The sequence below is a fragment of the Felis catus genome, chromosome A3 (assembly GCF_018350175.1).
Source record: "Felis catus isolate Fca126 chromosome A3, F.catus_Fca126_mat1.0, whole genome shotgun sequence".
Lineage (NCBI taxonomy): Eukaryota > Metazoa > Chordata > Mammalia > Carnivora > Felidae > Felis > Felis catus.
In genome coordinates this window covers 124,701,159-124,710,261 of record NC_058370.1, presented here as the reverse complement: position 1 = coordinate 124,710,261, position 9,103 = coordinate 124,701,159, and the positions used below count along the sequence as shown (strand labels likewise).

Sequence of the window (9,103 nt, the reverse complement as noted above, 5' to 3'; positions counted from 1 at the left end):
CCTCTGGGCCACCCAGCCCGGCCCCCTTGGAATGCCCCACCCCCGGCGTCCTGGCCCCGCCCCCATCCCCGCCCCCTCCCGCACCGCGGGGGGACCTCGCCTTCCTCCGGAGCTGTGGTTCCCACAGGCTGTTGTGAGTGGCGTTTCAGCTCCGCTGCTCCCGAGTGGCGGGATCGGGGCACCCCCTTCCGCCCTGGCTCAGTATATTGGGGGCGCTGACCGTGAGAGGGGCGGGAGGAGCGGGCGTCGGTCTTCGACCGTGGGCGCCAATCTTACAGCGCCCTCTGGGCGTGGGCACCCAGCGTCCTCCAGGTGTGTTCAACTCCGAGATCCCGGCGGCGGCGGGACAGCTTTCCGGGCTGTGCGGGGCCCCGGGGTGATGGGGCCTTAAACCGATGGAGCCCTCCCCTGCCTCTCCTTCGGCTGCCAAAGGGGTCCCTGTGTCCTCACTTCCCCAAATACAGGTTCCCACAGGCCCTCGCGTTCTGCCATCACGCCAGAAAAGTGGTGGAAACTTGGGGCCTTACTTTGAACAGAGGTACATGCTCAGGACGGGCTGTAAAAATAAAGAGAGAGAAAGAAAAAGAAAGAAAGAAAGAAAGAAAGAGAGAGAGAGAGAGAGAGAGAGAGAGAGAGAGAGAGAAAGAAAGAAAGAAAGAAAGAAAGAAAGAAAGAAAGAAAGAAAAGAAAAGAAAAGAAAGAAAAGAAAGTTTTCTGCGTCTTTCGATGGAAGACTGCTCTCTCCCTTCGTCCTCTTAGCTAAAAGGAAAAATAAACGGCTTTCTTCCCAGGGCAGACAGCCTCTGGCCAGCGGATCTGATGAGGGCCGCTTGAGTTCCTGCTCCTTCGTGAGCCCCTAAGACGTCCTAGGCCTCAGGGTTTCCAACACCAGTCAGCCACCTCTGTCCAAAAAGGCTGTGGAAGGCCTCTGGGTGTCGCACAAATGGCCTTGAGGGAAAAGGGGAAGAAGCTGCCAGGCCCTGCCTGCAGTCTGGTAGGCAGGAGAGATGGCGCCAAATGACCTTCGTACCTGGACCTGGAGACCAAAGATGGCGTCCTCCTCACCCGCCTTCTGCAGGCAGTGGGCAGGGCAGGCCTCAATTGGCCTGAATTGGGAACCAAAAAGTTCTCCTGAGGTGTCTTGGCCTCTCAGCAGTTTCCAGTGTTTCTCTTTAAATGGTTTAAACGTTCCTGGGTCCTGGGCTATACAGGCAGGACCATCCACTGTGGGCCCCGGGTTCTCCACCCACCCAGCAGGTTTTCCAGGCACTATGCAGCCTCCTGTGTCCCCGTCTCAGCCACACTCCCCTGTCAGAGCACTAAAAGGTGAGGCCCCTGAACAGCAACATAGCCCTGTTTTTGCCCCTTCCCTGAATCCCTGTTTGACCTTGGGCAACTCCTGTTTTGAGGTCTCTGTTTCCTCAGCTTTGTCTTTGGGGGATAAGAGATTCTTATCAGGGTTCTTGGGGCCTACTGCAGGGTCTCTGAGTGCCTGGTATCACGGATCGTCCAACAGCATGGCACCAGGCAGGGTCTCTCCAGGAGCTCAGAGAGTCCTGCTGGGTTAAAAGGCCTTTTTAGTAGAAAATCCATGTGTCTCCCAGGGGCTGGCTCCACGGGTCTGAGGTTAGTTCTCTGGTCCTCTCAACCCAATGTGGAGGGAAAATAGGTCAGTTCAGGATCCTGTTTTTCTCTACTGCACAAAATCGAGAAAGTTGGGGTCTGGAGGGGTTTGATGGAGTCTTTTCAAAAATCACCAGTTTAGTGTTTCTTTCCAACGGTGCATTTGCCCCAGATCAATGTGTATTTCTTTGGGCAGACTAGAAAGAGGAAGGACCCAACAGAGGGATCCCAAAGAAACATGTACAGAAAGAAGGGAACTAGAAGGTCAGGGCTTGCCTTTGGCCCAGCTGACCCCTGCTTGCTTCTCCCCCAGCCCAAATTCTGCAGGAAAGCCTCTTCCTTGAGAAGCTGCCTCAGAGATACAGCCCTTTGGAATGTGACAGCAACATCGGTACATATGCACAGGTATGGCCTTCCATCCCTGCTGTACTCATCCGCCCCTTCCTTGGGAGCCCCACCAAGCCTTCATACACCTAACATCTTAAGGGTTAACGTCTGGCTGAGCAGGGGGCTTCTAGCCTCCGCTGTGGAGGGACTAAGGCAGGGTCTCCATCCTGACTTGTGTTCCTAACATGGCTTATTAAGTATGTTCAGTATCATCCCTGGTGAGTCATAACTGCCTTGAATGTTGCTTCCTTTTCCCACTAAGAGAAAGAAAGTTCTGGGAAGGCAGGGCCAGCATCTCCCCCACCCCATTTCTCTCATTCTTCCCATGGGCACCTGTTGCCACTTGGAGGTGGGGCAACCTGTGGAGAGCAGGCAAGAAGAGGCCGGCCCTGCGTGGTGTGTGTGGTACCTCGGGCACCGGCTGCCCTTCACTGCGTGAGACACCTGAACTGGCACAGGCATCCTCTGAGCAAGTTGGCATCTGTCAAAGCTTAAAATGCACTTGGGGCGCCTGGGTGGCACAGTCGGTTAAGCGTCCCACTCTTGATATTGGCTCAGGTCATGATCTCACGGTTCATGAGTTCAAGCCCCACATCGGGCTCTGCACTGATGGCATGGAGGCTGTTTGGGATTCTGCCTCTCCTTTTCTCTCTGCCCCTCCCCTGTTTGTGTGCACGTAGCATGCACGCACGCACTCTCTTTCTCTTTTTAAAAAAAAAAAATTTTTTTAATAAAATGGACTTAGCCTTCAACTCAGGGACTCTGCCCCAGTGAATTTATTTTTCTGAAGTATTTTCACGAGTGTCCCAAGAGGCATGTTTACATGTTCATCAGTAAAGAAAAAATGAAATAAATGTGGATATTCCCACACGGTGGAAAACTATACAACACTTTTTAAAATAAAGCAGTCTTGACATGGGACATTTTTCAAAGCTTGTTTTTAGGTGAAAAAGGCAAGTTAAAGAGTGATCTATATATAGTCTGGCCACAATTTTCTTATAAGAAAAACATGTGTGTAATGTACACAGACTATTATACATAATACATTTCTCCTATAGGGGAGGAAAATGGGGTGGGGACAGTTATAGGAGAATTTTTAAGTTTACTCTATAATATTAATTTATTAAATGACAATACATACATATTACTTGTTTAATTCTTTACTTTAGAAGTCATTTATTAAATCAGTGGAGATCTTTTTAACCTTACCTAATAGCTTCCCCTCAAGCAGCTGGAATAATAGGACGTTTATTGCATGTACCTTACCTGCATTACTAATGGTACAACCAAAACCGCCACCGTCCTGGTGTGGCTCCACCCTCAGCCTGGTGGCAAGATGGCTGAAGTGTTTCCAGCCATCTCCGCTAATACAGCCACGTCCAGAAATGAGGTCATCTCCCCTACACTTCTTCTTTTTTTTTTTTTTTTAAGTTTATTTATTTTGAGAGAGAAGGTGCAAGCAGGGGAGGGGCAGAGAGAGAGGGAGACAAAGAGAATTCCAAGCAGGCTCCACACTGTCAGTGCGGAGCCCGATGCGGGGCTCCAACCCACCAACTGTGAGATCATGACCTCAGTCGAAATCAAGAGTGGGATGCTCAACCGACCGAGCCACCCACGTGGCTTCTTTTCCCATCTCACTGGCCGGAATTGGTTCCACACCCACCTGAAGCCATGACTGGCAAGCAGAGCTTGAGTATCAGAATGGGTGCAGATTAACCTTCAAGGGGCTTGAATTCGGGGGAGCCAATGTCAAGGACTTCCCAAAGAATATCAGACGCGTGTAAGGGCATTCTTACTTCAAGATGGTAAAAACACAACTTTTTACTAAGACAAAGTAACTTCTTCTCATGAAACATTTTTTTAAAATGTTTATTTATTTTTAAGAAAGAGAGGGAGAAAGAGTGTGAGCAGGCAAGGGGCAGAGAGAGGAGACACAGAATCCGAAGCAGGCTCCAGGCTCTGAGCTGTCAGCACAGAGCCGAATGCGGGGCTCAAACCCATGAGCCGTGAGATCATGACCTAAGCTGAAGTCAGACACTTAACTGAGCCACCCAGGCGCCCCTTGTCATGAAACATTTTAAAGACAGTTAATTGTTTTATTGTGGACCATTTCAAACATATAATAAAGAATAATGTTCCTCAAAAAATTAAAAATTACCATATGATTTATCAATTTCACTTCTGGGTCTATACTAAAAGAATTAAAACCAGGGACTCAGACAAATATTTGCACACCTGTATTCACAGCAGCATTATTCACAACAGCTAAAAGGTGGAAGCCACCCTTGTAGCCACTGACAGATGAGTGGATAAACAAAATGTGGTGTAAACATAAAGTGGGAAGATCATTCCGCCGTAAAAAGGAAGTTCCGATTCATGCTATAACATTGATGAACCTTGAAGACTTTATGCTAAGTGAAATAAACCAGTCAGTCACAAAAGGACAAATACTGTCTGATTCCATTTATGTGAGGTTTCTGAAGTAGTCAAATTTATAGAGACAGAAAATAGAACAGTGGTCTTTGCTTGGGTTTGAAGGGAGGAGGGAATGGGACATTATTGCTTACCAGGTATGGGGTCTTAGTTTGGGAAGATGAAAAAAGGTCTAGAGAGGGAAGGTGGTGATGGTTGCACAACATGAATGCACTTAATGCTACTGAGTCGTACACTTAAAATTGTTGAAATCGTAAGTTTTGCATTTTGTGTATTTTACGATAAAAAAGAATGCAAAAGAACCCCACCTCAGTTGCAATCCCCCCAAAATAATAATATAATGAAGACCTATGCGACTACCACTCAGTTTATCTAATCTTAACAGGATCTTCTTTCTTCTCTTTTTATTATTTTTGTATGAAATGAAACATTACAATGGAGTCTTCTCCTTTAGCCATGTTGATACATGTGGCGGCCCTGGGTCACTTATCTTAACTGCTGCATTATCATTTATTGTATGCATATACCACGGTTTATTTATCCATGGACATTTGGTTGTTTCCAGTTTTCAATATTATACACAACGTTGCAATCAATTCTTGTACTTTTCTCCTTGAGTGCGTGCAGAGACTTTCTCTAAGAGTAGATAGAGCTGGGTTTAAGGTACAAATATATTGAGCTTTCTTAGGAATTGCTCTAATTTCTCTAAACAAATTGCTCTCCAAAAGGGTCCATAGCAACGTATACTCTCAGCAGCAGTTATGAGAGTGCCCATTTTTCTACATCCTCTGTATGACCTGGCATTTATTGGGCCTTTTATATTTTGCCACTCTGATTGCAAGTAAAATATCTCGTTGTCATGTGATTTTGAATGGCCCTACCATTATGAAACATGGAGCCTTTTATCGCCGACTGCCTGAGCAGATACCACTCGTTGCTTCCTGCATTTGTTTTCTTCTCCTTTTTCAGTGAAAGAACACCTCAATTTCAACTGGCCCTTTGGCCATCCAAAATGAAGATTCTCTTTCCCAGCATCGCCACAGCTCTATGTAGCTGCCGGATGACGGGACAGGAGCAGAGATGGTCGTACGTACGTTCAGGGAACGAGCAGAGGCGGTTGTACATACGTTCAGGGAGCGTCAAAGGGAAGGACAGTTCCTTCTTTCCTTTTTTCTTTCCTCCTGGTTGGGATGCTAGATATGGCTACAGCTGGAGCAGTCATCTTGGACAGGAAGTGAACTTGAGAACAGAGACCATGCCTGGCAGAGGACCAGGTTAGGAGCGTCGGGTGCCCAGCCAGTGAGGCGGCACACCAGCCTTGCCCTGCCCATGCACACGTGTGGATGATGGACCTCTGCGTTGCTTCAAAAACTGTTATCCTGGATTTTCCACCCCTTGCCAGAGAATCTAACTCTGACAAATACTCTGGTCAATTTGGCCTCCTGCATGTAACCCAAGAGAGTGTGGGGAGGACAGTTGTGTGGGGGGGAGGAGGGAGAGGGGGATAGTTCCAAAGATGCTGCCCATGATACGACCCCACCAGCTCCCCAGTGCTGGACTGTCTTAAATTTTGGATTTGACTCAAGTCACCTAACAACCTCGGTCCCCAAAAGAAGTCTTGATGAGAAATAGGCTGTTCACGCGATGGGGCGTTTTCAGAATCTGAAGCCCATACAGTCTGTTCTGCTCACACTGCTGGGGACCATGCTCAGCAGGCGGCAGGCATGCAGAGGGGGCTCCACAGGAAGCCCTCACCCCAGTCCGCAATGGGGCCGTGCTGGAGTCCGAAGTGACACACGAAGAATGAGAGGCCCATGGGAAATTTTTGTTTCTTCCATGAAACTTACATGTTGTTTTCACGGATATTGGGAACTGTGTAACTACATGTACTGTTGGCACCTTTGTGCTCAGGCGGCTCTAAAACACCGGGTGCCTGGGGGATTGTGAGCATCCTGGACTCTACGTCCTGCTTCTCTGTCGCTATCCCCACGCCCTGCCTCACCATTATGCTACCTGCCCATTTCTGATGTATGGTTTTGCTTGCCGTTGAAGTTGAGTCTGATATTTGCTAGGATGTCAGCAGGAGAAAAAGAATAAACACATCCTCTGTAAATAGCACTGGAATTTCCACATCCAAACCAGAGTTCCTTCCCCAAAGCCGTCCCCTTGGGGGACCGTGTTTATCATCTGATGCTACCCTCGCCACCACCCTAGGGAGACCTGAGGACTCTTTGTCTATAAAGATAGCTTTTTTTTTGAGGAAGGTGGGCTGTAGTTCATTCATTTGATAAACGTGTCCAGAGCTGCAGTGCTGCCCGGCTCCACCTCTGCAGCAGCCTTCATTGGAGGCTTGGACAGGAAGCTCTCAGGCAGGCAGGTATGCCAACCAGTCTCACCCTCCCAGGTGCCGCCAGACTGATTCATCCTGAGCCACTTCCTGGGGCGGGGCTGCTCGGCCCACAGCAGCCTGTCCCCACCTCCCAACGACCTGGCTTCAGAGAAGCCAAAGGGCTTTCCCTGACTCAGCCCCGTGTTGGCAAGGGGCGCTTGTGCCGAGGTTGTTAGGGGCGGGGAAGCTGAGGGCCACGTCTGTCTCACTCACCCCTACCATCTCAGGCGGCCACCAGATGCAATTCCTCCTCCACATTCTTAGACCACCTTAGCTGTGTGGCCTCGAGCAAGTAACTTAGCCTCTCTGTGCTTTGATTTGCTCCCCTATGAATTGGGGACATACTAGTACCTACTCAGAGAGGTGTTGGGACGGTAAAAGGAGAGAAGCACCGTGAAAGGTTCAGCACGGCGCCCGGCACACGTTAGCGGCACTGGGGCTGTGATGGTGCACCTGGGAAAGGTGGGTAGAAACTCATCTTCACAGCCCCCTCCCCTGCGACCTGGGCCCGGGCGCGCCTAAGCCTTCTGAACTCAGCTCTTTGTGACAGCACTTAGCACTCCCCCTGGCACCAGGCCTGGTAAATAGCAGTGTTGGAGAAGTCAGGCATTCCAAGACCCCAGGGGAGACGCTGGGGTGGGCTCTGAAGGGGAAGGAGCTCACAGCAGCCGGGGCCGTAGAAGGCAGGGTGTGATGTGGGTGCAGGGATGTGCGTGTAGTGCCTGCGTGTGGCAAGTTCTCTCCTCAGATAGAAGGTAAACCCTGTACTCATCAGAGGTTGCACACCAAACAGCCCCCAGGGCTGCATTTGGCCTGTAGAAATGTTTTGCCCTTCAGTGCTTTTCTAAAAAGAGACATCTCCATAAGGAAATCACACGTACGAATCCAGATTTCGGATTTTCTAAAAGAATCAGAAGAGCTCGTAACACTGGACCCCCATCCCGTTGTGGCAAGGACCAGCTAAAGCCACGACTCATGACATGTATGCATTTCTAGCACATTCACCACCTCCTGGGCCCTGCGGGAGTCGACTTCCAAGAGGCTCTGGCATGAGACTGCAGTTGACCTCTGGCCCTGCCTCCCTGGGCAAGTCACACAAGCCCTCTAAGCCTTAGCTTTGTCATCTGTAAAAGGCATCTAAGACTAGTCCCTTCCTCACACCGTTGTGAGGGGGGATGGGATAATATATGTAGAGCACCTGACGCCTGGCACATAGCAAGTATTTTATACTTTCCAGCTATTGCTGCTGTTGCCTCTGGTACCAGCTCATGATTTCAGGATCAAAACTGACCTCCGTGGAGACCGGAAAGGACCTTCCTTAACTTGGACAGCTTGTTTTCTCCCCAGGTGAAACCGCTGCCAGCTGGAAATGACCACACTGGGGGGAAATTTTTAAAAATCCCCTCTGTTCCATCTACTGATCCCTTCCTCCCCACCCGCCCCATCCCCACAACTCTTGGCAACCTTTTACCTTCTTTCGGTCTCCATAGTTTTGCCTTTTCCAGAACATCATATGGTTGGAATCTGGTATGCAGCCTTTTCCGATGGGCTTCTTTTCACTGAGCGATATGCATTTCAGTTTCCTCCATGTCCTTTCACGGTTTGATAGCTCATTTCTTTTTATTGCTGACTAATATTCCATTGTCTGAAGGTATCCATTTGTTTATCCACTCACCTACCGAGGGACATCTTGTTTGCTTCAAAATTTGAGCAGTTATGAATAAAGCTGCTGTAAACATCTGTGTCCCATCTTTCGTGTGGGCCTAAGTTTTCAACTCATTTTTGGGTAAATAGCTAGGAGCATAGGTCATATGGTAAGACTTCCTTACACATGACTTAGGAATTCTGCATAAATGAATATAGCTCATGGTTATAGCTTGTGTGCACTATAGTTCTGTTTTGTCTCCAAGGTTGTTTTAGTTTTGTAGAATAACCTGGGAAATTTTCACTGTTGTCCACACTCTGTAAAATTTTATATAAACTAGGAATTATATGTTCCTTAAAGATTTACAGAACTTGCCCTTTAAACAGACTGGGCTCATGCCTTTATTTTAAGAGTGTATCTTTCTTTTTTTAATCTTTATTTTTATTTTTGAGAGAGACGGAGTGTGAGCAGGGAAGGGGCAGAAAGAGGGAGACACAGAATCCGAAGCAGGCCCCCGATGTGGGGCTCGAACTCAGGAACTGTGAGATCATGACCTGAGCTGAAGTTGGACACCCAACTGACTGAGCCACCCAGGTGCACCTAAGGTTATATCTTTGACTCTCCTC

General features: G+C 48.6%; 1 long non-coding RNA gene across 1 annotated transcript; it reads left to right on the top strand.

Moving 5' to 3' along the window:
• Positions 1 to 52: 52 nt before the first annotated feature.
• LOC111559722 lies at positions 53 to 8,269 on the top strand. The gene is made up of 3 exons (XR_002740849.2): positions 53 to 312; positions 1,937 to 2,028; positions 5,413 to 8,269. It is a non-coding gene; the product is annotated as an uncharacterized LOC111559722 (long non-coding RNA).
• The last annotated feature ends 834 nt before the right edge of the window (positions 8,270 to 9,103 follow it).